Below are 4,831 nucleotides of genomic sequence, written 5' to 3'. Positions count from 1 at the left end.
GCCGTTTGCACAGCTGCCTTTGCGGCTTCATCAGCCAATGAATTCCCTGCAACGTGAACGCAATCACGCTGATGACTCAGTGTATGGATCACATGAGTCTTTTGTAGTTCTTTCTGTAATTGAACTACTTGTTCCCAAAGCAATTTATGCTTGATTGTGCCACCTTTTGCATTTTTGAAACCATTTTGAACCCAGTTCTGCAAGTATTCATTGTATGACTGGACGCAGTAATACGAATCGCACACTATGAGTGTTGGGAATTCGGGATCAGTATTTTCAAGCGCCATCTTGAAAGCCTGTAGTTCAGCTCGCTGAGCTGTACAGTCTCTGAGAGATTGTTTTTTCGTGACCATAGGTCAGAATTTACCATTGAGCCAGCGACCTTTAATGATCACGCATGCAGCACTATAAGCTTGTTTACCCCCAGTTGCGGGTTGCGCTGATCCATCTGTGTAAATTATACATTCGTACTGTTCTAGAGGCAGAATCTCAGTGGGCAGAGGACATTCTTGTTCGTATTGTAGAAATTCTTGTGTTTTCAAGTAGGGGTCAAAAACGTATTCAACGTCTGTTGCAGCAAGAGAGTTAACCCACTGTATCCACCTTGGATGTAAAGCCTTAGCATTTGAAATGTTGGCTTTTGTCACTGCCTCTAAGGCAGGTACAGGAGTAACGACCATTATGCGCTTACCCTGTGCGACAGCTCTTTCCTTTGCTACTGCAGTTTGAACCACTGTCAGAATTGTTTCTGTTGAAGTGAATTTCAATTCAGCTTGTGTGTACAAGTGTGATTTTTAAGTAATTTGTACTTTTCCCCCTTCATTAAAGGTTAAGTACGTAAATCTGCATCTTCCTCTGAATATTCTGATTACAAGGTTGCATACGTTTACGCGTGTTTGTAAATGTTTTGTTGCTAATACGTCTGTTTGCACTGAATACAACATTTCTGTGTGTTTTTGAGTCCAATTAGTAGTTTTGAAATCAGGTTTGATCAATTCATAGAGAGGTTTAACCCTCTCTGTGTAGTTTAGAATGTATGTTCTTCCAAAATTCAGGAAACTTAGAATTGACTGTAAGTTTTTCAGCGTTTTTGGATGTTGGAGCAGCGCACACTTTTCTAAAAAGTTGGCTGCCAGGCTTTTGCCTTCACTTGATAACTTGTATCCTAGAAAAAGGACGTTGAGGTGGGCAATTATTGATTTCTTAAAGTTAAATTTGTACTGTTCAGAAGCGAATCCAAGTATAATGCTATTCACTCTGTTCAAGTGCGTGTCCAAATCATCCTCTGTTAGATAGATGTCATCGACATAAGATAATGCCTCATCATCGTTAAGCATGAGCGGGAAATCCGTTATGCTCGCGGATTTTGCGGATTTTTGGGAAATCCGCAATCCGCGAATTTTGCGGATTTCCCGCAAAATCTGCAAAAACAATCCGCGAGCGTAACGGGTTCAAAAGTTGAACCCCCACTCATGCAAATATTTTACAATGGTGCCAGCAAGCTGCCAGCGCCGTTGTAAAATAGTTACAAAGTTAGCTTGCACAGGAACCACTAGATAAAACAAAGCAGGTGCTGCTTTATTTTATGTAAGTGCTTCCTGTGCAAGCTAACTTTGTAACTATTTTACAACGGCGCTGGCAGCTTGCTGGCGCCATTGTAAAATAGTTACAGGCACAGCCTTACACAGGTCACTCAAGGGACCCCTGCGCCCTTCAGGGCGATTGCATAGTAACACACACATGGTCACTCGAACTAGTTGATGCTCAAATTCAGTGACTCATTCATTAGCCCAAAAACAATCATGAGCGTCTTCGAGGCTGGACAGGTGTGCCTCTTCCCAAATCTACCATGGAAAATCAGCTGTGATGCTGGGTAGAGGGCGGCCTTTGCATGGTCGCTCGAACTAGTTGATGCTCAAAATCAGTGACTCATTCATTAGCCCAAAAACAATCATGAGCGTCTTCGAGGCGGGACAGGTGTGCCTCTTCCCAAATCTACTGTGGAAAATTAGCTGTGATGCTGGGTAGAGGCCTTTGCATCCTTGACTTTCATGAGCACAATCCCCGTGCTGTTCCTGTGACCAGGAGTTTCTTTCTCTTCATATAATTGTGTTCGCACGGGTTGCTGCAAGTTCGCACGCGTTTTGTACAATTTCGCAATTTGCGAAATTGTACAAAACCCTCGCGAACTTGCAGAAACCCGTGCGAACATAAAAAAAAAATCCGCAAATTCGCGAGAATTAGCGGATTTTGCGGATTGCGAGTTCGCAAATCTGCAAAATTCGCGAACGCGAGATTTGCAAAATGCGCCCATACTTAATCATCATACGTTTGTAGTAACTCTGTTACTCTGGCTGAAAATAACCCTGGACTATTCTTGAATCCCTGGGGGAGACAACAGAAGTGACGCTGAAGAAACCGTTAGAAATATCTAATGTGTTTTCTATTTTTTACGCACACTGTTATTCATCAGTGCTGCACTGTGGGCATTCTGTACTGCAAAAGTTTTGCAACACGAGTTTAAAAGTCTGTAGTCCAAAACTTGGCGACATGAATTGTCTGGTTTGGAGACAGGAAACAAAGGATTGTTAATGGATGAGGTGCAAGTTTCAATCACCCCTTGGTATTCAAGTTGATCTAATATCTCCCTGACCTGTATTTTAGCATCTTGCTTTACTGGATACTGCCTCTGTGCAGTTGTTTGAGTTTTTAACTGGATTTTATGGTGGGGAGAATCCTCATCCCATCCCACATGATTATTATATAATGCTGAAGCCTGGGCTACTGCCCTTTTCCTTGCATAGGTGTATTTTAAATGAATTGGAATATGATTTGAGAAGGCTGGCATAATGAAGTCTTCGCTGTGTGGGAATTCCCTGACAAATTTTGGTGGCCAGTCTTTTTCAGCTAGAAGAATGTCATAACCCTTAGAGAGCTTCTCCCAAAAGAGTGCTCTTATTTTCCTAGTTATGTCCCCTTCCATCCGGAGAGTTACTTCATATAACTTATTGGGTACACTAACCCTGGTATTAGCTGTTTCAACTTGAATGTACTCATTCAATTCCACTGTATCCAGATGATCCTTCAAGATCTTGCGAGCTATGGTGACCTCTGCTGCGCTGTCCAGCATTGTCGGGGTCCACTCCCCTTTCTTGAGTTGTATCCTCAGGATCCTCTGCAAGTCTGATTTTTAGACCTACTACCTTCCTTTTGCTGAATTGAGCTTTTTTATTTTTTGAAACGTCTTGATCGTCTTTGGACTTCACACGTTCTTCCTTGTGTTCTGACCATCCTCTTCTTTCCGATTTCTGTGAGGAAGTCTGACAGGTACGAGAGGAACGTGTATCAGTATCTTGATATCTATCAGGTTTTCTCAATTCATCCCTGTTCCTGAGGTTATACCTCTTTTCAGAGGGCTCCTTTTGAGGAGACCTACCTCTGGACTGAGAACTCTTCTCATTAGAAGTTTGTTTAGTATTTTCCCACTTCTTTTTAGGAGTAGTGAGAGTGTTTTTAATAAAGACCTTTTCAGGATTTTCTTTTAGTTGGGGTTTAACTGGTTTCCCACCCTCATCATGGACGTCTGTGTGTATGTAACGAAGCTCCAGGCCCGGCTGGCCGATGTGGAAAGCCGACTCTACGGAGAGCGGAGACCCGGGGAAAACCGGGGAGGTGGTAAGATTGCAGATGGCTTGATGAGGATACAGAACACACTTGCAAACATTGCTGGCAAAAGAGAGAGGATTAAGATTTTATATAAGAAAATTGAAGATTTAAAAAAGTATCTGGATCCTCAGTACATCGACAGGATTATTGTCCCAGATGCCATGAAGCTGGAGTTTATCCTTGCAGAGGAACAATATATTCTTGAGCAAGCAGCTCTTTTGGAGCAGTTAAGCATCCTCCAGCCATTCCTCGACAGTGAGCATATTAATGCGGTTCCTGGGCATGCTTCAAAACTGCAAGCTCTCTCTCAGATCCACATACAACAACAGGACCAATCTGATGAAATAACAGAAGAGACCAAAAGACTCCTTGAAGACTACAACAAAATGACTGTACTCCTTTCCAAGCAGTTCTCCAGTGGGATGAGATTTTAAATCAGATGGAGGCAGTCAGTCAAGTGAAACGTGTTCTAGATTAAATTTGGCCATACTGAAGTAATTTACCCAAACAAGTGAAGCTGGTGCGGCACAGGGAAACATTCCATTCACTCCTTGTACATTGTTTCAAATATGATCATATATTGATAGACATATGTAATTTGAAACCTGAAACTATTTGTTGTTAAGTCTGGCTGAAATTGGATTTAAAATATGGGCATCTGTACGATGTGGCTATACTTTTCGGTCATGAATTGTGGCCCACAAAATTGTTACCTTAACATTCTGTTTTTTGTTTTTTTGTAGTTTTTTGGGTTAGCAATGTCATCCACTCTATTGCTGTGCCATGGGACAAAAATAGATTTTTTTTTCCAATGAATTATTTGCAAACTTGGCGTGGAACTATGTGCTCCTGTTAATAGAATTTTTTGCTGTTCGCATTAAAATGCATTTTATATTTATTTCTGTTTACAAACTTAGTTCATATTTCTGTAGTATTCAATATGCCCTGAATACCAGAAAAATATCAAATGGTATGATATTGAAATGGTGTATCATAAAAATATGTTGGTTTCCCACCCAATCTATCTCTTACTAGTTCTTCGTAGGATTTTTCTATTATTCTGGCCAGTTCATATGGTTTCTCAGTTATATCCATTTCCCTTATTTTTTGGCGGATCGCCACGGATGCTGCTTCACTTTTAATAATAGCTAATATTATGGCTGAG

At 41.3% G+C, this 4,831-nt stretch overlaps 1 pseudogene; it reads left to right on the top strand.

The window, feature by feature from the left end:
- Positions 1-3,575: 3,575 nt before the first annotated feature.
- Positions 3,576-4,476, top strand: LOC147692752 (dynactin subunit 3 pseudogene; annotated as a pseudogene).
- Positions 4,477-4,831: the final 355 nt, after the last annotated feature.

The sequence above is a fragment of the Lissotriton vulgaris genome, chromosome 9 (genome assembly GCF_964263255.1).
Source record: "Lissotriton vulgaris chromosome 9, aLisVul1.2, whole genome shotgun sequence".
Lineage (NCBI taxonomy): Eukaryota > Metazoa > Chordata > Amphibia > Caudata > Salamandridae > Lissotriton > Lissotriton vulgaris.
This window is presented reverse-complemented; position numbering and strand designations above follow the sequence as displayed.